The sequence below is a fragment of the Aquarana catesbeiana genome, linkage group LG02 (genome assembly GCF_042186555.1).
Source record: "Aquarana catesbeiana isolate 2022-GZ linkage group LG02, ASM4218655v1, whole genome shotgun sequence".
Lineage (NCBI taxonomy): Eukaryota > Metazoa > Chordata > Amphibia > Anura > Ranidae > Aquarana > Aquarana catesbeiana.
Window position 1 is genome coordinate 113,404,810 of NC_133325.1, and position 25,970 is coordinate 113,430,779.

The 25,970-nt window shown below is 43.0% G+C and overlaps 1 pseudogene; it reads right to left on the reverse strand.

Annotated features, from left to right (window-relative positions):
- Positions 1-4,139: 4,139 nt before the first annotated feature.
- On the reverse strand, positions 4,140-4,238 carry LOC141130714 (U6 spliceosomal RNA; annotated as a pseudogene).
- Between the last annotated feature and the right edge of the window lie 21,732 nt (positions 4,239-25,970).

A 25,970-nucleotide genomic window follows, 5' to 3' on the forward strand; every position in this document is an offset into this window, starting at 1 on the left:
GCCATGGCACTGTTCAGCGCCGTGGTAGTTCATTGAGTCTTCCTGTCAGTGTGAAATTGCCTATCTATATGATGTACAGCCACACAGCTCACACTGACAGTCTGCTGATCGCTGGTGCAATGCTTTCCAGGCTCCTAAAAAAATTAAAAAAATAGTAAATGCACATTTTTTTTACCTACAAAAAAATATGTATTTATTATTATTTTTTAAAAGTGAACTTATCCTTTAACACTTTTTAAGCAGTTAAAGCAGGGATCCTAAAACTACGGCCCTCCAGCTGTTGCGGAACTACATATTTCATGAGGCATTGTAAAACTCTGACATTCACAGACATGACTAGGCATGATGGGAATTGTAGTTTCTGAACAGCTGGAGGGCCATAGTTTGAAGACCCATGAGTTAAAGTAACCCTATTTGCATTTTTACCCTAGGGGAAGCCCTTGAAATCATTTTTACATACAAATAAAGTGTTTGTAAACCTTAGAATTCTTTAAAATAAAAATAACAAACATACACTTACCTGCTCTGTGCAATTGTTTTGCACAGAGCAGCCCCGATCCTCTTCTACTGGGGTCCCCCACCGGCGCTCCAGGCTCCTCCTCTTCATCGGGTGCCCCCACAAGAAGCCACTTTCCATGGGGGCACCCATGCGGGCTCGCTCCTGAGTCCTGCTACTGCCTCCATTGACAAAGACAGTGGCCCCGACCCGCTCTTGCTCACATGTTACAGGATTTGATTAATAGCAGCGGGAGCCAATGGCCCCTGATGCTATCAATCTGTTGAATGAGGAGAGAGACCGTGGCTGGAGCCGCTGCACTTGTGCACATGGCTGGATCAAATCGGACTCAGATAAGAAAAATGTGGGGGGTCTGGGGGGAGCTGCAGCACAAAAGGTTTTTCACCTAAATGCATTAGGTGAAAAACCATGAGACTTTGCAACCACTTTAAATGGGAGGTTAATCAGCCACAACTCAAGGAACCGCATGCAACCTCTGGAGCAAACATAGTTGAGAATGGCTGAGTTAAAGCAATATGTGTTTTTCTTTTGGGATAAAGGTTTTACATAAATAAATAAAAGCTGACCATTGTAAGCACCCCTGTCAGGGGTAAATCGTTTGTCCCAACAAGCTTGGTCTATTAAAGGGTGTCCCAAACAGCCTGGTCTGTTAAAGGAAGTTAAAAAATAACAGAGTTACTGGTCATATCAACAGGTAAAAATAAAGGAAAAAGTCTCAGACCCCTCCACACGGAGTGGACTTCATCTGTCCACCGATCCCTGCTGAGCAGGCGGATGGCTGGTCTGTGTCTGCTAGGTTATGCAGAGCGGACACTAACACAGCCTGCTGTCCCCTGTGGGTGGTCGGATGTAAAGGTACCATCTGTCTGTTTACACCCGACTGCCATACGATCGGGGAACGGATCCCCATCTGTCTGTTTTTAGCGGATTGGATGTTGACGGGTGTCAACAGACCCATGTTTATTGACATCTGCCACTCCATAGAGGAGACTGGAGGGTCCAATCGGATCTGCCTGAAAAACTGATTGGTGGACCCGATCGGTCCACTAGTGTGAAAAGGCCCTAATAAAAACAAATGAAGCCACCACTTCTAAAAATTAGTAAACTGCAATATATTCAATATAAAGTATAAGACCCCTTTCACACTGGGGCGGTTTGCAGGCGGTATTGCGCTAAAAATACCGCCTGCAAACCGCCCCTAAACAGCCTCCGCTGTTTGTTCAGTGTGAAAGCCCGAGGGCTTTCACACTGAAGCGGTGCGCTTTTTTGGAGCGGTGAAGGAGCGGTGTATTCACCGCTCCTTCACCGCTCCTGCCCATTGAAATCAATGGGACAGCGCGGCTATACCGCGGCAATACCGCGGCTATAGCCGCGCTGTACGAGAGATTTTAACCCTTTTTCGTCCGCCAGCGGGGGTTAAAACCGCACCGCTAGCGGCCGAATACTGCTACAAGAACGACGGTACAACAGCGCTAAAAATAGCGCTGTTGTACCGCCGACGCCCCCACCGCCCCAGTGTGAAATTCTGTGTTTTTGGGTTAAATATTGTTTTAAATTTGCAAATAGAAAAAAGAACTCATACTTAGGAATCATTTTCAGTTGCATATCAGTATATGCTGTAAATAAACACATTTATACATTTTGTTATTTTCTTATAACATTCTGAGTATGAGAAAGTATCATCTGAAAACACCTAATCCTAGATTGTATCAGTCTAAACCTAGCTACTTACCCAAAAGTGGAACTTCCGCTCATCTTTCTCCTCCCCCCCTCTGATGCCACATTTGGCACCTTTTGGTGGGAGCAGATACATGTCTTTGACAGGTGCCCTGTCCCCACTTCCGGGAGACCGGGCGGTGGCGAATTACGTCAGCAGTTCGGCTCCCTCCTCCTTCCCCGGGCCACTAGGCGAGCGCAGCGGTGCAGTAGGGACCCAGTGTAAAGCCGTAAGGCTTCACTGCCAGGTTCCCTTACCAGCAATGGTGGCAGCAGCACCCAACAGCTGGTGGAAACATCAGCTGCGGTGCCAACATCACTGGACTCCAGGACAGATAAGTGTCCTATTATTAAAAGTCAGCAGCTGCAGTATGTGTAGCTGCTGGCTTTTAATGTTTGCAGGGGGGGGCTTTAAAATATGGTCTAATAAAAATCAGGGGTGGAGGCAATGCAATGTATTTTTCAATGGCTAATGCCGTATCACTGTTTATAGCAATTCATGGTTCTCTTTCAACAGCTGAATATGCTGAAGGGATGGGGGAGATGGCAGTGCTGCAGACATCAGGAAGTTTTGTTTCTCAACAAACTTTTCTTGTGATCACTATGATTGGGTAATTATGAAGATCATACAATCAGGAACTACACAGATTTATTTCCTGATCTACTCTCCAGGATTCAAAGCCATCAAACTAAAAGTGCAGTGTAAGAAATGTCTGTGTTCGTTTACAGTAACGTAGATTACGCCTTTGTGTTTCCTGTGTGTTATGTGATTTTGAAAGTAGTAGCTTCCTATTGTTTTCTCTCAGTTTCAGACAACAGCACTTAGCTAGCTTTAATAGGTTTCTAGAAGCATAAACTTCAACTGGCAAAACATTTAGCTTTGGTAACAGGATCATTTTTAGGATGATTTTAGATTTAGTTTAAACTCTGGCATTTAAAAAAAAAATCCCCTGTAAGGCAATGGCATACTGCGCTGGTAGGTATTGCATATTAGCACATTATGAAATACTTACCTGGCAGGGCTTCCTTCTTCACCTGGTCTTCCTTCCGGGTTTGCGGACTCTGACCTTTTGAATGACATCACTCCCTCGCATGCACACGGGAATCATGGCTGCGGCACAGAGCTGTGAAGGGATGACATGAGTATGCCATCCCTTCCGAGCGCATGCATGGGTGATATCACCGACTGCAGCAACAGTGAATTTCTCCTAAAAGGTACAGGTTTAGGAGATATTCACTGTACCTACAGGTAAGATTTATTATTGGTTTACCTGTGGGTACAACTAAAAAAGTGGAGTTTACCACCACTTTAATTACTGTATTTATCAGCGTATAACACGCACTTTTCCCCCTTAAAATCAGTGGAAAATCATGGGTGCATGTCATATCCCTGCTGTCTCTGAGGGAAGAGGAGCGAGCTGAATTACATAGAGACGCGATCTCCTGTGTACCCGGCGCTCCGTCACTCACAGCCACACCCCCTGACCCCGCATTGGGCCACTGTTCTGTCTATCATATGAGCAGGGCCAGGAGGCTTGGCTATGAGTGACAGAGTGCCTGATACACAGGAGCTCTGTGTAATTCAGCGGCGCTCGCTCCTCCTCTTCCCTCGGAGACAGCAGGGATAATCCAACACTGGCGAGGCTGCAATGATGGGAAAGGTGAGGCTGCAGATGGGCAATGAGCAGGGTACATTGATGGGCAATTTAGAAGCTGCAGATGGGCACTGAGCAGGCTGCATTGTTGGTCAATTTAATGGCTGCAGATGGGCACTGAGCAGGGTGCGTTGCTGAGCTGTGACCCTAATTTTGCTTCAAAGTTCTTTCTTTAAAATGTAAGTTTTTTTCCGTAAACTTCCCTTCTAAAATTGGGGTGCGTGTTATACGCCTGTGCGTTTTATAAACTGATAAATACGGTATATTCTTTCTTTTTTTTTTTTTCAGGGGCCATGCTTACCTTCTCTGTTTCGTTCCAATTTTAGTATATGTGCTGCAGAAGCCAGCACATTTTAATTGTATTCTAAACCTCTTTAACATTAAACTAACAACCAACCTTCTCCCATATTTTTCCATCTTCCCTCTTGCTGTTACAACAGATGAAAAAGCCCTGTAACACATGTTCTGTGGAAAACACTGATCTGGGCTTCCATGGCAGTTGGTCATCTGACCTAAGCAATCTGTCATGTGATCTCAGCTCAAACAGCTTGGGGACTGACATTCAGCCACAGCCAGCCAATCAGAAGCTCTGTCTCTACTGTGGTTCTACAGCTCAGCTGAGCATATATGACCAAATGCCTAGGCCTATGGTCATACAACTGCGATGGGAGCCCAAAGCAGTGTTTTCAGCAGTATGGGAAATTATTAAAATGTATTTTGACACCCAATGACAGCATTTTATTTATTGCTGTTTTCTAGCCCTTAGTCTAGGTTCAGATCTTTGTGGGTACAGCAGCCCATTTATTTGAAAGGGTTGCTGTACCTGCAGGAAACACAGGGAAAAAAGTCTCCAACACTTTTTACCAATGCGGCCACGCAGAACTGCACGGTGCTTTGGCAGCATGCGGTTTTGCTCACCTGAAAACTTGTTTTACGATGCGCAAGTGGTGCTATTATGCACATGTTTCCGACTCGCAAATATGTGTACCTAGCCTTATATGCAGTGGTTGAATTTTAGGCTTTTTTTCTATTTTCACCCATACGAGGGCCATGTTTGCATGACAGTTGTACAGGCAGTTCCATTCATGTCAAATCAGACACAGCGACAGCACGGACTCCCAATTTGACATCACTGTGGGTGCATGGCCCTGACCGTGAGCATTTGGGGCCATGCACCCACACAGCTGTCAGATTGGGAGCAGCAGCTGTGTCCCAATAGCCATGAATGGAACTGCCAGCATGGGGATGCATGTGCGTCTCACATGGGTGTGCGCTATAGTATGCCCAAATGAACGAGGCCTTATTGTATCTATAGAGGAGGAGCATTGTCACCCTGGGTTGCTCACTCTGTACAGAACACCCCCTTCTCTCTCTCCATACCATGAGGGGGGGGTCTGAAGTCCAGTGGCATGAACCGTAGGGCTGATAACACTGCATAAGGTATATTAATATTATTATATATTTAACAGACTAGCATACCTCCCAACTTCGTGAGATGGGAACGAGGGACACCTATTAGAAAAAGTATGTAGGCATAGGACACACCCCCTGCCACGCCCCCTCAAAAAGATCTTTTTTTTTTTAAGGATTAGTTAAACCCACAAGTGCTTTTTTTTTATACCACTACAATTCCTTTATACCGGCTTTTAAAATTTACAAATGTAACAATTTAGAAATTGGATGAAAGGTTTTAGCACTGGGAAACACTTTTTGATAGATAAGTAGTGCATTTTATATACAACTATATAGGTCAGACCAAAATGAGGGACAAATGAGGAGCAAAGAGGGACAGAGGGACATTGCTCCAATTCAGGGACAGTACCTCGAAATCAGGGACAGTTGGGAGCTATGGACTAGAGGGGACCAAATAAGTGAAGTTGCAAGGTTTACATACACTTTAAAGGAATTTAGGAGTTTAAAATCTATTAATTTACCTGGAAGAAACAGTGGTGAGGGTTAAAGTTGTTTTGTTTTAAATATAGAACTCCTTTCATAGAAAGCCCAAAGTGATTCCAGCATGAATTTAGGCCTTATGCCGTGTACACACGAGCGGAATGTCTGACAGAAAATGTCCGACGGGAGCTTTTCATCGTATATTCCGAACGTGTGTATGCTCCATCGGACCTTTTACGTCGAAAATTCTCAGACGGAACCAATTCCTATCGGGAAAACCGATCGTTTGTATGCTGTTCCAACGTACCAAAAACGATGCATGCTCTGAAGCAAGTACGAGACGGAAGCTATTGGCTGTTGGCTATTGAACTTCCGTTTTCTAGTCTCGTCGTACGTGTTGTACACCGCGTTCTGGACGGTCGGAATTTGGTGTGACCGTGTGTATGCAAGACAGCTTGAGCGGAATTCCGTCGGAACTCCGTCGGAAAAAACTTCAGAGTTTATTCCGACGGGAAAACCGGTCGTGTGTACAGGGCATTATGGTTGTCTCCTCTGTGAAAACAAATGACAAAACCTTGTTCAACCAAGGTTATACAGACAGGTTTTTACATGCAAAGTTGCAGTGTTTTTGAAAAAGAGTTTATGAACTATAAAACTACACTTCTAGGCTTGTTATGAACACAGTGCCAAGTCCAATGGTATATACTAATATAAAGCATTCAGCATTCAGCTGCTTACATGCTGCAAAACACTGAAAATTGGACTGTGACTGGTATCTATAAGCCAATGCACACCTTGGATCTTTACACTATCTTATTGTTCTTTTTAATTTCCTTATTTTGCCAGAATTTTTCTAACAAATTGCTTAATAATAGAAGAAAGTTTGTGTGGAAATTCCTTTTATTGGCAGATAATGAAATGTTTAGATGTGTTTTATTACAACAGACGCTGCCTTACTTTTATAGAAACTCTTGTAACCTCAGTAACAGTAAATTAAGCTATACTTTCTATCTATACAGCCAGCATTTGCTTCTCAGCAAGCTCATTAACTTGTACTTCGCTCCTCACTATTTTCCCTGAAATGTCACACTGGGTGAGGTTAGCATTATGTACTTGTAGCGTATGAAATGTAACAAAAGATTTTCTTAGGAATAAAACAATCAATGGATAAAGTAAACTTAAATTTGCCACCAGAGAGCTGTTTGCTTGCATGGTAAACCCTGTTTTTAGTCTGAATTATATATTTTTTTAATTGCCATTATTATGGGTAAGGTTTTATGTGTACTAAATATAGATGATGGCACCATTTAGGGTAGGATGAAATGAGCCAGAGTGAAGCGAAATACATAAATACGTCATACTTCCAGGTACGGGGGAACATGTGACTTTCCCTCCTTCTCCCATGATGCAGGGAGGGGATACATCAAAAGAGATTTGAAGGAAGCTTTTATTTACACCTAACTCCAGCCAAAAAGGAAGGTTGTTACTGGAGATGGTGGGGTAGGTGTTGGTGAGTGCTGTTTTGAGTTTCAAGGCTTCACCGTGGGGAGGCAGCTTATGGCCGTAGGATTGTATCTTTAGTTTTTTTCTGCTGCCTGACCTTTCCTTCTAGTCCTCTGAGAAAGAGACCAACAAGGACTGAAAGAGGATTGAAATTAGTCCATGAATAATTTGTTGTGGGGCTGCCCAGGCCACGAACTGGAGGAAGGGGGCTGTTTCATTTTGTTAACACTTATGATTCAGGGGCACATAGAAGGGGGAGAAGGTGGAGGAGGGGAATAGCCTCTGCAGCATGGGAAGTGTTGATTTCAAGTGTGTGGGGGTGTCACAGATAAGGCAGTTGTCAGTGTCAGGGATCTCGTACAGCAAATGTTCATTTCCGTGGAGCAGGTGCTCATTCTTAGGTGCATGTGCCGGATCATGCTTAAAAGCTTAACTTGACATGCAAGGACAAGAATGCGCATGCGCATGAGCATCAGGGTCATATGTGTGCATATGTAGGATAAGGTGGTATCTGCACTGTTCTTATTGGAGAAAACACATGGTAGTGCCATCAACTCCAGCAGTGTGCCCTGTCCTGTATCCTTCCCAGTTGCCAGAAGAATGACTAAGTCTGTCGTAGAGGATATGTAGCGTCTTTGCCCATGCTAACGAGACCATGGGGGTTATTTATGAAAGGCAAATCCACTTTGCACTACAAATAGACACACGCAAAGTGCACTTGAAATTGCACTGAAAGTGCACTTGGAAGTGCAGTCGCTGTAAATATGAGGGGTAGATCTGAAATGAGGGGAAGCTCTGCTGCTTTTATTACCCAATCATGTGCAAGCTAAAATGCTGTTTTTTATTTTCCTTGCATGCCCCCCTCGGATCTACAGCGACTACACTTCCAAATGCACTTTCAGTGCAATTTCAAGAGCACTTTGCACTTGTAGTGCAAATTGGATTTGCCTTTAGTAAATAACCCCCCATGTGTCTATGGTTATGTGTACCTTATCACTGACAACACAATCCAGTGACATAGACATATTGAGGGTTATTTACGAACTTAAAAGTGCACTTGGAAGTGCAGTCGCTGTAAATCTAAGGGGTAGATCTGAAATGAGTGGAAGCTCTGCTGATTTTATCATCCAATCATGTGCAAGCTAAAATGCTGTTTTTTATTTTCATTGCATGTCCCCCTCGGACTTCGCTTTCAAGTGCACATTCAAGTGCACTTGTAGTGCAAATTGGATTTGCCTTTAGTAAATAACCCCCATTATGTTCCACATTCCGATGGAGGGTAGGGATGGCTGTGCATAATAATGGCTGGATATCTGCCACTGTAGAATTACTAGCAGGTTATTGAATCGTGCGCTTGGAAACTTGTTGTATGCAGAGAATACTTTACTTTCGTGGAGGATTAGCAATGAAAGTCTTACAGGAAAAAGGACAATACAAGTACATAGAGAGAGGATAGACAAACCTCCTGTCATATCATAGAAAACATGTACTATACACTATAATACTACAGCACCACCTGCTGCATAGACAGGTATAATGCATACAGTTTATATTGTTCAGTTTATATAAACAACTTTAAATTACATGTTGTTGTTCTTCTTCCAACACCCCTTCTCAACAGCATGTGCTTTGTCAAATTATATTCAGCTTCTTCTGGAAATAACTATAACGTTCCTTCAATAAAGGCTTGGTGAGTGCATCAGCAGCCATCTCCTCTGATGGGCAGTATTAAATGTCAATTACACCTTGCTCTTGATTATCCCTCAATAGGTGATACTTGACGTCGATGTGTTTGGTCCTAGGATTGACCCTTTCTGATTGCGTGAGCTTTATACAACCCTGGTTGTCTTCAAAAATGGTAATTGGTTTTGACATGTCTACCCAAACGTCCTCAAAAAGTTGACAAATCCATATTGCTTCTTGACAAGCGTGTGCTGCTGCAATGTACTTTGCTTCAGTTGAAGATAGAGCGACAGTTGTTTGCTTTTGACAAACCAACTTATGGTTCCTTCCCCATACAGGAAGATGAATCTACTTGTGGATTTGCGGTCTGTACAGTCCCTGGCCCAATCAGCATCCACATATCCGACCAATGTTGGATTTGATGTTCCTGGTAGCCGTAACTTAATCTGAATTGTTCCTTTAAAATACTGCATTGCTCTCTTTACTGCGTTCCAGTCACACTGACAGGGAGCTCAGACTTTCCTGCATAGTATGCCCACTGCTGCGGCTATGTCTGGTCTTGTCACAGTGGCAACATATAGCAGCTTACCAATTGCTCTGCGATATATATCATTGTTGGGTAGCACGTTTTCTGCTTCATTGCTCTTTAGGAGTTTTCACTTCCTTTGCACCATGCATATGGAATTGTTCCAAGATTTCCAAATATTTCTGAGATTGGTTGAGAAGATAACTTCCATCTTCTCTCTCTATTTGGATTCCCAGATAGTAGCTATTGTTCCCAAGCCCATTTAAAATTTTTTTCAGCTTGTGGACTATCTGAATGTAATCCCCTTCTTGTTCAAAACAGGTTATAATGTTATGAACATAGATAAGGATGTATATCCATCTGTCTTCTTGATTCCTGAAGTAGAGACAGGGGTCTGCTTTACTTCTTGAGAATCCCTCTCTAGTAAGCACTTCATTCACTTTCTCATTCCACATTCTTGCAGATTGCTTAAGACCGTAGATGCTCTTCTGAAGTTTACACACAAGGTTGTCTTCTTGCTCAAACCTTGGTGGATGCTCCATGTAGAGGTCTTCTTTAATGTCTCCATATAGGAAAGCAGTTTTAATGCCTAGGTGCTTGACTTGCATGCCTTTCCCAGCTACAACACTAAGAAGCGCTCTGATGGTGGAGTGTTTTACGATGGGAGCGAATGTTTCATCACAATCTTTACCATATTTCTGGTAGTAACCCTTGGCAACTAGTCTGGCTTTGTATTTGTGGATATTCCCTTCTGCGTCTGACTTTATTTAGAAAGTCCACTTACTTCCTATAGTTTTGCGGTTAGGAGGGGGATCTGTGAGTGTCCAGGTTTTATTTACTTGAAGTGACTTTAATTCTTCTTCTGTTGCTTTTCTCCATTTATTGGCTTCATGTTTTGGCAGGATCTGGTGAGGAACTTGATTTAGACAATGTGAGTTCCACCTCTTGTTCTGACTCCTGCTCAGATTCGCTTTGGTCAACCTTTTCTTCTGGTTTGCTTAGCATATTCACTTCACCGTCTTCAGGGATCAGTGTTTCTGCTGATAAGCTCTCATCAAAATAAACACTATGGCTTTTTGTCACTATGTCAGTTTTTGGGTGTAGGATTCTGTAACCCTTAGTTTGCTCACTGTAGCCTACTAGAATGCCCTCTATGGCTCTGTTCTCCAGCTTAGATCAATTTTCACTTGGAATATAGGCATATGCTTTACATCCAAACACTCTGATGTCCCCTATGCTAAGTTTTGATCCATGTTACATTTCGAATGGAATACTTTTAATGGCTCTAGCGGGTAGTCTGTTCTGTATGTAGGTTGCAGTGATAACTGCTTCTTCCCGGTACTTGTGAGGTAGGTTGGCATCCGACAACATGCATCTGGTTATTTCTATAAGAGTGTGATTTTTCCTTTCTGCTACACTGTTTTGTTCAGGAGTGTATGGTATTGGTTGTCTGGTGTACTATTTCTTGTCTCTTAAGATATGAGGACACTTCTTTGCTTATGTATTCTCCTCCATTGTCGGTGCATATTATTCCTGGTTTGCGTTGGAATTTGTTGCTAGACATGGCAACAAACTTTTGAAGTTTCTCTGATGTTTCATTCTTGTGTTTTGTCAGATAGGTGCTTGTGTACCTGGAATAATCATGAATGAAAGTCAGTAGATATCCGTTCCCGCCTGACGTGGGAGTTTTCATTGGGATGCCTGTGGAAGGGGAGCATGTGTGGCTTTTGCTTCAATGCAGCACTTGCATTTCATGAGCACTTTGCAAGATGCTATTGTCAAATCTTCTGATAAATCTTTATAAAGTCCTTATAGCTTTTGGACTTATGTGTCCCAGCCGCCTGTGCCATAAGTGAATACATTTGCTGTGTAGGTCATTAGAGACTATATTGGCTTGCTGGTCTGTGATAATGAGCTTGTATAGGTGGTAATCCAGTTTTCCTTTTGCAAGGAATTGCTTATTATTGTGAATTGTGCGTTCATCACCCTGGAACTTAACTGTAATAGGGCGTACACACGGTCGGACTTTGTTCGGACATTCCGACAACAAAATCCATGAATTTTTTCCGACGGATGTTGGCTCAAACTTGTCTTGCATACAAACGGTCACACAAAGTTGTCGGAAAATCCGATCATTCTGAACGCGGTGACGTAAAACACGTACATCGGGACTATAAACGGGGCAGTGGCCAATAGCTTTCATCTCTTTATTTATTCTGAACATGCGTGGCACTTTGTCCGTCGGATTTGTGTACACATGATCGGAATTTCTGACAACGGATTTTGTTGTCGGAAAATTTTATCTCCTGCTCTCCAACTTTGTGTGTCGGAAAATCCGATGGAAAATGTCCGATGGAGCCCACACACGGTCGGAATTTCCGACAACACGCTCCGATCGGACATTTTCCATCGGAAAATCTGACCGTGTGTACGGGGCATAAGACCGTTGTTTGCAAGATTTTTCACTGATAGAAGGCAGTTTTCTAGTTCTGGAACATACAGCCCTTTCTTTACAAGGATACTCTGCTTGCCTTTTGGTGTACTGCAGTTCAGGAAGCCCTGGCCTTTACCTGCTGATGTAATGCTTTTTCCGTTTGCAAGGAAAACTTTGTCTTTTGCACTGTAATCAATGTTTGTGAAGAAGATCTCAACGCTAGTCATGTGGCTTGTCGCACCTGAGTCTATGCTCCAGCCGCGTGGCTTGCCACTCTATGTCACTTTAAAGGTGCCACTCCATGATGTATCAGTATTTTCCTTTGTGGCTGCTTTGACTCTTTGTTTTGTGGATAGCTTTAGCTCGTCTTTCCAGATAGAACAGTCCTTTTTTAAGTGACCAGTCTTTTTACAGCGAAAACAGGCTCTGCTTTCTTTGTTGTGCTTTATGCCTTTGTACATCTTAAGAGCTTTGTCATCATGGTGCACATTTTCTTTCCTTCTGTCATATTCATTGAATAATTTCCCTTTGACAAAGTCAAGCGTTAGTTCCTGCTCGGGTCTGGTTTCTAATGCGTTAATAAGAGCAGTGAATGTCTCTGGAAGGCTGCAGGGCAACAATATAATTATCTTTGATGTCCTCTCTGATGGCACACAGCTGCTCTATGATCTCTAGAATTCACATGGTCACACATTTGCTGGCCTTCTTGTAGTTTCATCTTGTACAACTTTCTTAGCAAAAACAGTCTGCTGTTTAGACTCGAACGCTCATGCAGTTTCTGTAATGAAGTCCACTTACCTTTGGCCGTTTTCTCTGTTCTTATGTGGATAAGCTGGTCATCTTCCACTGGTAAGCTTATAATTGCTTTTGCCTGCCTATTTTTCCTGTCCCATTCCTCTGTCTCTCCATCTGTGGGTCTGTCTGTAGTCAGCACTTGCCACAAGTCATCCTTGGTGAGAAACATTTCCAGTTTAAACTTCCATAGCTGGTAATTGGTATTGCTCAGCTTTGCGATTGCAAACTTCACATCTGAAATGCTTGCCATCTTTCAGTAGCTTGTAGACAGTATTCACTGACTTGCTGTACTCACTGAGTATTCACTGTAGAATTCTTTCAAGTGCCTGGATGCCTGGGACCCATAACCTATTAGCAGGTTATTGAATCATGGAAGCTTGTTGTATACAGTGAATACTTTACTTTCATGGCGGGGACAATACAAATACACAGAGAGAGGATAGACAAATATCCTGTCATATCATAGAAAACATGTACTATACACTATAATACTACAGCGCCACTTGCTGCATAGATAGGTTTAATGCATGCAGTGTATATGGTTCAGTTTATATAAGCAACTTTACATTACATGTTGTTGTTCTTCCAACAAGTATAATATAGGAATAAACTCATAGAATGGGACTGATCCCATGAGCCAGGGTGGGAGCAGCTGCAAAGCCAACAGTTTTGCCAAGCTGGCATAAAAAAACTTTACATAGGGGTGATTTGGGGACAGATGGTTCAGCAGCAGATATTTTAAGAAAGGCCAAAACTGCAGAGCTCTGGGACTGGCCCTGGGAGAAAGCAGTGTTGCTGCTAGATAGATTAGAATGGCTATAGCTTCCAGTCCTCTGCAAGTTGCCCCTGCCTCTGGATAACGCTCTCTCTCGCTGCTCTGTCTCTCCCCCAGCCCTCTTCATCGCTGAGCCCACTTCGCAGTAAGTTCCAGCCGCTGAAACATCAGTACTTCTTGCTGCTCCCTGCCCAATGTCCACAGACTGCTTTGTAACTGAACCCTTCTCTCCCTTTATGGTCATGGTGCTATCTTCCATCATCCTCAATATCTGAACTTCTGCGTCACACTTTAGGCCTGCCTGACATTTTTTTTTTAATAAATAAAAGGGCTTGCCTAAATGTAATGGTAACTATGACAAAAGGGTAGATAAATATGTGGTGCTTTGGTGCACACTACACGATACACAAGTATTCAATGATGTGCTGAAAACCAAGGACAGCTTAGCTGGTGTCAACAACAAGTGTACCTAAAAAAAAAAAAGGCCTTAGCAAAAGGAAATAAAATATACCACCCCAAAAAATAAACCCTGATCTGGGGAAGGGCATACAGCCTATGGCCATTGGATTTTATACCTAGTTTGCTGTTGCCTGTCCCTCTCCATTGCTGTAGGATTTCCCCCTCCATTAGCTGCTACATGCCTTTCCCCCTGCATTGTAGAAGGGCAGGCAGTCTATGGCTATTAGTTTTTCATCTGCAGCTATGCTAGTGCCCTAAAAAAAAAAAATACATATACAAGAAAAATACATGTATAAAAATACAAGTGGCTGCTGAGTGCCTCGGAGGAGAACGATTATACCGGCAAAGCAGAGGAATTGCAGCCTGGCCACTGTGGGCAGCCAACCAACCATATCAATACCAAAACATACAGAAAAAATATAAGATATAATAAAAAACATATAAAAAAGTATAAGAATACAATAAATTAAGAAATAGAAAAAAAACATAAAAATACATTACTTATAGTGATCTTCCACTCTGGGGCAACCCAAGCCCAGAAAGTTCCACTTATAAAGGGCTTGGACAAAGTGGGGCCAAGACTACTAGGCTTGGGGGTGGTTTTAGAGTAGCTTTTTTGGCAGCTCCAGATGGCAGCTGATGCCCACTGAAGCTGCACTGCCAAGCCACCTTACAATATTTGTGTCTATTGTCTCTCAATTAGTACACGCTAATTTTAATTTCAGGATAAAGCATGTCTCATCTCGCCCTCAGATATTCTGGCTTAACCAAGCTGCTAACATATTGTACAGCCACTGTACAATATTTGTGACTATTCAAGTGCTCACATACTGTCCTGATGCTAGCCAATTTGTGCCAAAAACATACTATATTCTCATATCGTGAATATAATTGGGCTAGAAGGGGGTTCAGGAAATGTAAAGCTCAGGCTGTGGTTTTGAAGTGTTTTTGTGCAGTCTGTTTTGATGTTTTGTTAAACTTTTAGGACAATGCTGGGTGATATTGTGAAAAAAGAAGCACACCAACCATAATATTAAACTGTTTTGCCACTGGTTAGTTTTTATGAAGTTGAGGATTTTAGCTTTATTTTATATCTGTTGTGGCTGCTAATTTCCCATGTCAATTAAAGCCTATTAAATTCCAAGAAAAAAGTCAGGTGTCACAGCCAAAACTAGCAAAAAAAAAAAAGCCTTTAACCACTTCCTTCCCTGTCCATAGTCAAATGACATCCACAGGATGGATCTCCCATCCTGGGTGGGCATCATATGACGTCCTCAGCCTCCCGGCTGTCTAGGGGGTGGGCGCCCGCCGCATCACTCGTGAGCCGATGCGCGTGCCTGGCGGCCACGATGTTCGCCTGGCACCCGCGAATGGTAACAAAGCAGGGACGTGGATCTGTGTGTGTAAACACACAGATCCACGTCCTGTCAGGGGAGAGGAGATCGAGTATTCTCAGTACAGAAGAACACCAATCGGCCTCCTTCCCTTGTGAGTCCCCTCCCCCCTACAGTTAGAATCACTCCCTAGGTAACACAGTTAACCCCTTAATCGCCCCCTAGTGTTAACCCCTTCCCTGCCAGTGACATTTATACAGTAATTAGTGCATTTTTATAGAACTGATCGCTGTATAAATGTGAATGGTCCCAAAATAGTGTCAAAAGTGTCCGATATGTCCGCCACAATGTCACAGTCATGATAAAAATCGCAGATCGCTGCCATTACTAGTAAAAAGAAAAAATAATAATAAAAATGCCATAAATCTATCCCCTATTTTGTAGACGCTATAACTTTTGCGCAAACCAAAAATTTGTAGAAGAATACATATCAGCCTAAACTGAGAAAAAATTTAGTTTTTTTTATTTTAAATTGGGATATTTATTATAAAAAAAAATTGCATTTTTTTCAAACTTGTCACTCTTCTTTTGTTTATAGCGCAAGAAATAGAAACCGCAGAGGTGATCAAATACCACCAAAAGATAGCTCTATTTGTGGGCGATTTCAGAGACACCTGTGCAGGTTTCTGCACAGATGTCAATGGAAATCATACCCGCAAAATACGGCATTGCACCGATTCGGACGCTGCCATTGCCATGTCAAATCGCATGCCAATCGCATAAATGTGAACCAGGGCTCATGCATTCTTTGCAATAAGGTAAAGAAAAACTGACAGTGAGGAGACTTCCCCACCATAAGAATATACTGATCGGTGCTGCTGGTTATATCGAGCAGGGAAAGTTCAACAGGGCGGTTGTACAGTAGCCGATCGGTAGCCCTTCCATGTGCTTTTTGCTGCTAAGTCCAGCTATAGGTTTGCGCAGCGGCTATTTGTTTGTAGTGTTGGAATACTGGAGAGAGGGACGTACTGGACACCTTTGCTGCCATAGTGCTATGTGCTGGGTGTCCAGTGCGCCCATGTGCCTTTAACTAGTTGCCGCCCGGCCACCGTCAAATGACGGCGGGGCAGGGCGGCTCTCGTTCTGGGATGCCGTCATATGACGGCATCCCAGAATAGCTGCTCTTGTGTGCCTGCACCATGTTGCTAGGACACGGCGTGACCACGCTCTCTGTAAAGAGCCACATCCAATCACAGCCGGTCACATGTAAACACGGAGATACTGACAGAGTGTGTGGCGAGGAGAGCCGATCAGCAGCATCTCCACGCAGGGGGACATCTACACATGTAATCAGGGCACTGATCATCAGTGCCCTGATTACAATATAGTGACATCAGTGTCACCAATCAGTGCCTACCAGTGGCAGCAATCAGTGCTCACCACTGCCCACAAGTGCCACCAATCAGTGCCCATTAGCGATGCCAGTCAGTGCTGGCTATCAGTGCCGCCTATCAGTGCTGCCCATCAATGCCCATCACTGCTGTCGATCAATGCCCATCAGTGTTGCCCATCAGTGCCACCCATCAATGCCCATCAGTAACACTTAGCCATGCCGCCTATCAGTGCCCACCAGTGCCGCCTATCAGTGCCCACCAGTGCCACCCAACGCTGCCCATCAGTGTCACCTATCAGTGCTCATCAGTGCCACCTATCAGTGCCCATAAGTGCGGCATATTAGTGCCTCCTCATCAGTGCCACCTAATCAGTGCCCATAAGTGCCACCACATCAATGCCCACCAGTTCAGCCTATCAGTGCCCATCGGTGCCACCTCATCAGCGCACATCAGTGAAGGAGAAAAATTACTAAGTTACAAAATTTACTGACAGAAACTAAGTAAAAAAAAATTCAAAATTTTTGGTCTTTTTTTTTTTTTTTTTTTTAGTAAAAAATAAAAAAACCCAGCAGTGATTAAATACCACCAAAAGAAAGCTCCATCTGTGTGAAGAAAATGATAAAAAAAATTGTTTGGGTACAGTGTAGCATGACCGCGCAATTGTCATTCAAAGTGCGACAGCGCTGAAAGCTGAAAAATGGCTTAGGCAGGAAGGGGGTGTAAGTGCCCTGTAGGCAAGTGGTTAAGAAGGGTGGGCTCCCTCCAGGTTCACCTGCCCTTTGCCTATCCATTATAATGCATGCGCTTCCACTGTCAAAATTTAGAGTTAGGACTGCAGATAATACTGTGGTGCTGTGAAGTGTCTCTGCAGCTTACGCATGTATTTGCAAATGTTTGCAAAATAAACCCCTGTTTTTAACGCATACTGTTAGACAGGATAATTCGGTTGGTTGCAGGCTGGTCGGTTAGGTTAGCTGGGAATTTTCTTTGGCTTTGTTTGACATGTGTCATCCTTCCATGTGCTCCTTGCTGCAAAGACCAGTTATAGGTGGGGCAGTGGCCATTTGTTTGTACTTTCGACTTCTGTACAACCTCCCTGCCCATAAGAGGTATCGAAATTCAGCCAGTACCTGCTGTACTGGCCTAATTTCGAACAATGAATGGACGGATTAGGTCTCTGACCAAGGACAAGTATGTAGATAAGGAGCTCTGACTTTCCTGACATGTATAAATACTTCAGATCATTAATCCAAAAAAGTACTAAAGCATACTTCCTAACATTTTGAGATGGGAATGAGGGACACCTACTAGCAAATGTCTGTAGGCAGAGGACACGCCCCCTGCCACACCTCCTTAAAGAAGAATTAACCAAAAAAAGTTTAATTAAATCCACAAGGGCTTTTTTTTTTACCACTACTATTCCTTTATATTGGCTTTTAAAATTTACAAATGCAGCAATTTAGAAATTGGATGAAAGGTTTAGCACTGAGAAACACTTTTTGAAAGATAAAAAGTGCATTTTTATATACAACTATATAGATCAGATCAAAATGAGGGACAAATGAGGAGGAATGAGGGACAGAGGGACATTGTTCCAAATCAGGGACAGTCCCTTGAAATCAGGGACAGTTGGGAGCTATGCTAAAGTCAGCATGTCAGCATAACAGCTAGACTACTAGCATTTTCAGAAGGTCAATAATGGCATCTTTCTTGTTTTATGTTATATATAGTGATTAGCAAAGCTTAAGTGGGGTTCCACCCAAAAAAAACAAAGATACATAAAAAATTCTAAAAAAAAAAACAAAAAAAATTTGGATATTTTTTTTTTTTTTACTCACCTCTAAATGCCTGTTGCTAGGTGGTCCCTCGTAGTCTGCCCCTTCCTCTGCCTGGGCTGGTGACATCACTTCCCCCTTGGCACAGGAAGGGCTCCGCTCTGCTCCCTCCCTCCTGTCAATCATCTGGGACCCATTACAGGTCCCAGGTGACTGAGCGGCCAATCACGGCGCGCGGCGCCGCTCGCGCATGCGCAGTGGGTGCCAGGCTGTGAAGCCACAGCCCGGCGCCCACAGTTGCAATGCCGGCGCCGCTGAATGGAGGGGGAGACGAGCGGGGCTTCGATCCCCCGCATCGCTGGACCCAGGGACAGGTAAGTGTCCAATTAAAAGTCAGCAGCTGCAGTATTAGTAGCTGCTGACTTAATTTTTTTTTTTTTTTTGACGGGCCCCCTGGGTGGAACTCCTCTTTAGCAAACCACTGCATCCAATTAAGGTATGTGTTTCTTTTATTTATTATTCTTTGATCTATTATTTTTCTTTGCAGTGCCTTGTGAAATGTTCCCATACTTCTCTAACACATGTGAGTGACATACAGAGAGCTTTTTGTTCTTCAGCTATTAGAACATTTATTAGTTTCTAGACTGCAGGTGGATTGTATATGCGATGATTTGCATAGAATGCTCAAAAGGAAACTGTCATCTCTTCTTTCTTCCTCAAAGGTTATACAGTGGAACCTTGGTTTACGAGTAACGCAGTTAACAAGCTTTTTGAAAGATGAGCATCTTTTTTTGTTAAATTCTGACTTAGTTTGCGAATGTTGTCTCGCAAAACGAGCAGAATTCAAGCTAATGGGCAGTGCAGTACCGCATTTGGCCAGAGGTGCGGAGGCGCCGGGGACACTCGGAATGGTTTGGAGCTGTTCGAAGCCATTCGGAAATACTCGGAATGACTCAGAAATACTCAGAAACACTCGGAAATACTCAATTCCCGAGTGTTTCCGAGCCTTTCCGAGTTCAGCCGAGCTGTCCCCGAGTATTTCCGAGGCTCACATGTGGTATTATAGCATGTAACAGAAGTCAATGTGGAACTAATTATCTTCGTTTCCATTGACTTCTGTGGGGAAATTCGCTTTGATATGCGAGTGTTTTGGATTACAAGCATTCTTCTGGAACGGATTATGCTCGTAATCCAAGGTTCCAATTTATAACTTTACTTCTAAAAAATGTCCACTGAAGACAAAACGCTCCTAAAAAGCTTGCCATATCTACACAGATCTGATCATCAATTGATTGGTTCCATTGAATGATCCTCTATTTAGCAGACATGCACATTTACTGTGATATAGATAGATGTCTTGCGAGCTACCAATGAAGAGTGTCCAAAGAATGTTTTAAATGTAAGAGAACCAATCCACAACTGCTAAGCATATTCACACTCCCATAATTTGTGTATAAAATATTAAAAATAAAAAAATGCAGCTCTATGTGATATATCGCTCACTTGGGTGAAGAAATATATATAATTGCTGTGGGCAATGCGCGAGTGCATGTTTGAGCAACTTGAATTCCCACATAGAATAAAAATGGTAAAAAATATATAAATTAAATACTTGATGTTAAGCAAGTGCACAGCGAAAGAAATAAAAAAAAAAAAAATTGAAGTAAACATCAAAATATAAAAAAATCTTAATTTCAGCAAGTCCACAGTGAGAAATATATATATATATATATATATATACATATATATATATTCAAAACGTATTTTCAGCAAGTCCACAGTGAAAAAAAAAAAATAATATAAGCAATATATATATATATATATATATATATATATATATATATATATATATATATATATATATATAATATAAGCAAACAAGTGCCCAGTAAAAGAAATATAAAAATATTGAAGTAAACATCAAAATAGAAAAAAATCTTAATTTCAGCAAGGCCACCCCCTCCACAGCCCAGAGCTCCAGTGAGCTGGGGGGGAGGGGGACAGTCACCCCATACTCCTCTTTTAAGCTTTAGGTTCATCTAGATGCATGCCACCTCATGGACTGTTTTATTTACAATTTTACTGAGCACAAACAGCTGTACTTCTGGTACTCTGACACTGGACCTTCAAGTCTCCTATACAGACTGCCTGCCTATCCTCTTCTCTTACCCAATTGCGTGATGCTTTATATTATACCAAACCATTCACAAAATACAAAGTCTTCTGTGAATACACAGCAGCCACAGCTCTCCTGTCAGTGTCAGGAGTATAGTGATAGCTGTAGATTGCATGTGTCTGACATACACTATATTGTCAAATGTATTGCGATGCCTGCCTTTACAAGCACATGATCTTTAATGGCATCCCAGTCTTAGTCCGAAGGTTCAATATTGAGTTGGCCCACCCTTTGCTGCTATAACAGCTTCAACTCTTCTGGGAAGGCTGTCCACAAGGTTTAGGAGTATGCTATGGGAATTTTTGACCATTCTTCCAGAAGTTCATTTGTGCGGTCAGGCACTGATGGTCGAGAAGGCCTGGCTCGCAGTCTGCACTCTAATTCATCCCAAAGGTGTTCTATCGGGTTGAGGACAGGACTCTGTACAGGCCAGTAAAGTTCCTCCATGCCAAACTTGCTCATCCAAGTGGCAGCAGGACTGTTTATGCTGCTGGGCCCAGAAGCCTGATTGGGACCTAGCATGCATTTAAAGTACAGCTTTACACATCTAGCCTAGGAGGTTCACAAGGTGGGAACGCTGTACCTCTGCAGGTTTTGCTGCTGGTTTTTTTTTGCTGTTCATCAGGGTCCTGGCTGTGGCAGAGCTTGGGAACCCATACCTGCAACCACAGAAACACCCCTGAGACTTTACCCTTGAGAATCCATCCTGCTACTACCTCACTAGAAGGCAACAGGGATCAAAGTCTTGGCTGATATCCTCTGGCCTTGAGAGTAAATACTGTTTGCGGATCCAGGTGATGTTTGGTGCTGCAAGGAAACAAGAGCCATGGTAGCTTTTTGGGGTACTGATTGCACAACGCCCCCTAAGTTGGCTTTTGCTTCTAGTCAAAGGGATCAACAAGCTTAATTTACAGGAATATAGCATCCTCTCTATTGGAACTTATTGGAGTATCCCATGCCCTATACTCCTCCCCAGTTACAAGTTTATTCAGCATAAATATAAAAAAAGACATCCAGTAGACTAGTTACTAGTGGTTAATGTATATGTGTTGGCAGCCTCTGCACAATCAGGGGAAAAACTCTGGTCATCATCATCATCATCTGTGTAACTGTACTTCTATCACATTCTATCATCATTCATCAGCGGCCCTTTTGGGGTTACTGTTGCATATTGTACTGGGTATATAGGACAATCCTGTGGGTTGACTGGGCAGCTAAAACAGACTTTCTTATTGGTCCTTTACTTAGCAAACAAGAAGGCAGAAAGAGGTTGGCCATGCTCCACCTTTATGGGAAAAATTAAGATAACTATAGCAGCCTATATCACTGAACCTGTTGATAATTTTGACATGAAGCTTTTACCTAACTACTTACAAATATTTCATTTACAAACACATTTAAACATTTAAATTGCCTAAGTTTGTGATAGGCTTACTATAAGGAGGCATGGATAACGCCTAACTCCAACCAAATATTTTAGTTTTGTCTTGCAGAGAACAGTTAGCAACTCTGTCAGTTTTTTTTATTGCAATCTGTGTCCCTTTTAGGAAGATCTCCCTCACTTCTTGTTCTGTCTCTCCATCAAGGACACACATAAAACCAAAAACACATTTTTGTTTAACCACTTGCCGACCGCCACACGCCGATATACGTCGACAGAATGGCATGGGCAGGCAGAATCACGTACCCGATCGGACCCCCCCCCCGGTGCCCGAGGTGGTCGGCTTGTGACTGGGAGCGATGAGAGGTGAGGGGGAGACCATCTGTTCGTGGCCCCCCCCTCGCGATCGCTCCCAGGCAATGAGAATCTTCCTTTGCTGCTGTATGCTAAACAGCAGCAAAGGAAATGATGTCATCTCTCCTCGGCTCGGTATTTTCCGTTCCGGCGCCGAGGAGAGAAGACATCACTGTGAGTGTAAAACACAAACACACACAGTAGAACATGCCAGGCACACATTACACCCCCGATCCCCCCCCGATCGTCCCCCGATCACCCCCCAATCACCCCTCCTGTCACACTGACACCAAGCAGTTTTTTTTTTTCTGATTACTGCATGGTGTCAGTCTGTGACAGTTACTGTGTTAGGGCAGTTAGTATTAGCCCCCTTTAGGTCTAGGATACCCCCCTAATAAAGTTTTAACCCCTTGATCACCCCCTGTCGCCAGTGTCGCTAAGCGATAATTTTTCTGATCACTGTATTAGTGTCACTGGTGACGCTAGTTAGGGAGGTAAATATTTAGGTTCGCCGTCAGCGTTTTATAGCGACAGGGACCCCCATATACTATCTAATAAATGTTTTAACCCCTTGATTGCCCCCTAGTTAATCCTTTCACCACTGATCACCGTATAACTGTTACGGGTGACGCTGGTTAGTTCGTTTATTTTTTATAGTGTCAGGGCACCCGCCGTTTATTACCGAATAAAGGTTTAGCCCCCTGATCGCCCGGCGGAGATATGCGTTGCCCCAGGCAGCGTCAGATTAGCGCCAGTACCGCTAACACCCACGCACGCAGCTTACGCCTCCCTTAGTGGTATAGTATCTGAATGGATCAATATCTGATCCGATCAGATCTATACTAGCGTCCCCAGCAGTTTAGGGATCCCAAAAACGCAGTGTTAGCGGGATCAGCCCAGATACCTGCTAGCACCTGCGTTTTGCCCCTCCGCCCGGCCCAGCCCACCCAAGTGCAGTATCGATCGATCACTGTCACTTACAAAACACTAAACACATAACTGCAGCATTCGCAGAGTCAGGCTTGATCCCTGCGATCGCTAACAGTTTTTTTGGTAGCGTTTTGGTGAACTGGCAAACACTAGCCCCAAGCAGCGTCAGGTTAGCGCCAGTAGCGCTAACACCCACGCACGCACCGTACACCTCCCTTAGTGGTATAGTATCTGAACGGATCAATATCTGATCCGATCAGATCTATACTAGCATCCCCAGCAGTTTAGGGTTCCCAAAAACGCAGCGTTAGTGGAACTGGCAAGCACCAGCGGCCTAGTACACCCCGGTCGTAGTCAAACCAGCACTGCAGTAACACTTGGTGACGTGGCGATTCCATAAGTGCAGTTCAAGCTGGTGAGGTGGCAAGCACAAGTAGTTTCCCGCTGCCACCAAGAAGAAGACAAACAGGCCCGTCGTGCCCATAATGCCCTTCCTGCTGCATTCGCCAATCCTAATTGGGAACCCACCACTTCTGCAGTGCCCGTACTTCCCCCATTCACATCCCCAACAAAATGCAGTCGGCTGCATGAGAGGCATTTTTATGTCCTCCCGAGTACCCCTACCCAACGAACCCCCCCAAAAAAGATGTCGTGTCTGCAGCAAGCGCGGATATAGGCGTGACACCTGCTATTATTGTCCCTCCTATCCTGACAATCCTGGTCTTTGCATTGGTGAATGTTTTGAACGCTACCATACACTAGTTGAGTATTAGCGTAGGGTACAGCATTGCACAGACTAGGCAAACTTTCACAGGGTCTCCCAAGATGCCATCGCATTTTGAGAGACCCGAACCTGGAACCGGTTACAGTTATAAAAGTTACAGTTACAAAAAAAAGTGTAAAAAAAAAAAAAAAACACACAAACAAAAATATAAAATAAAAAAAAATAGTTGTCGTTTTATTGTTCTCTCTCTCTCTATTCTCTCTCTATTGTTCTGCTCTTTTTTACTGTATTCTATTCTGCAATGTTTTATTGTTATTATGTTTTATCATGTTTGCTTTTCAGGTATGCAATTTTTTATACTTTACCGTTTACTGTGCTTTATTGTTAACCATTTTTTTGTCTTCAGGTACACCATTCACGACTTTGAGTGGTTATACCAGAATGATGCCTGCAGGTTTAGGTATCATCTTGGTATCATTCTTTTCAGCCAGTGGTCGGCTTTCATGTAAAAGCAATCTTGTCGGCTAATTAGCCTCTAGACTGCTTTTACAAGCAGTGGGAGGGAATGCCCCCCCTCCCCTACCGTCTTCCGTGTTTTTCTCTGGCTCTCCTGTCTCAACAGGGAACCTGAGAATGCAGCCGGTGATTCAGCCAGCTGACCATAGAGCTGATCAGAGACCAGAGTGGCTCCAAACATCTCTATGGCCTAAGAAACCAGGAGCTACGAGCATTTTATGACTTAGATTTCGCCGGATGTAAACAGCGCCATTGGGAAATTGGGGAAGCATTTTATCACACCGATCTTGGTGTGGTCAGATGCTTTGAGGGCAGAGGAGAAATCTAGGGTCTAATAGACCCCAATTTTTTCAAAAAAGAGTGCCTGTCATTACCTATTGCTATCATAGGGGATATTTACATTCCCTAAGATAACAATAAAAATGATTTAAAAAAAATATGAAAGGAACAGTTTAAAAATAAGATAAAAAAGCAAAAAAATAATAAAGAAAAAAAAAAAAAAAAAAAAAAGCACCCCTGTCCCCCCCCTGTTCTCGCACTAAGGCGAACGCAAGTGTCGGTCTGGCGTCAAATGTAAACAGCAATTGCACCATGCATGTGAGGTATCACCACGAAGCTCAGATCGAGGGCAGTAATTTTAGCAGTAGACCTCCTCTGTAAATCTAAATTGGTAACCTGTAAAGGCTTTTAAAGGCTTTTAAAAATGTATTTATTTTGTTGCCACTGCAAGTTTGTGCGCAATTTTAAAGCATGTCATGTTTGGTATCCATGTACTCGGCCTAAGATCATCTTTTTCATTTCATCAAACATTTGGGCAATATAGTGTGTTTTAGTGCATTAAAATTTTAAAAAGTGTGTTTTTTCCCCAAAAAATGCGTTTGAAAAATCGCTGCGCAAATACTGTGTGAAAAAAAAAAATGAAACACCCACCATTTTAATCTGTAAGGCATTTGCTTTAAAAAATATATAATGTTTGGGGGTTCAAAGTAATTTTCTTGCAAAAAAAATAATTTTTTCATGTAAACAAAAAGTGTCAGAAAGGGCTTTGTCTTCAAGTGGTTAGAAGAGTGGGTGATGTGTGACATAAGCTTCTAAATGTTGTGCATAAAATGCCAGGACAGTACAAAACCCCCCAAATGACCCCATTTTGGAAAGTAGACACCCCAAGCTATTTGCTAAGAGGCATGTCGAGTCCATGGAATATTGTATATTGTGACACAAGTTGCGGGAAAGAGACAAATTTTTTTTTTTTTTTGCACAAAGTTGTCACTAAATGATATATTGCTCAAACATGCCATGGGAATATGTGAAATTACACCCCAAAATACATTTTGTTGCTTCTCCTGAGTATGGGGATCCCACATGTGTGAGACTTTTTTGGAGCCTAGCCTCGTACGGGACCCCGAAAACCAAGCACCGCCTTCAGGCTT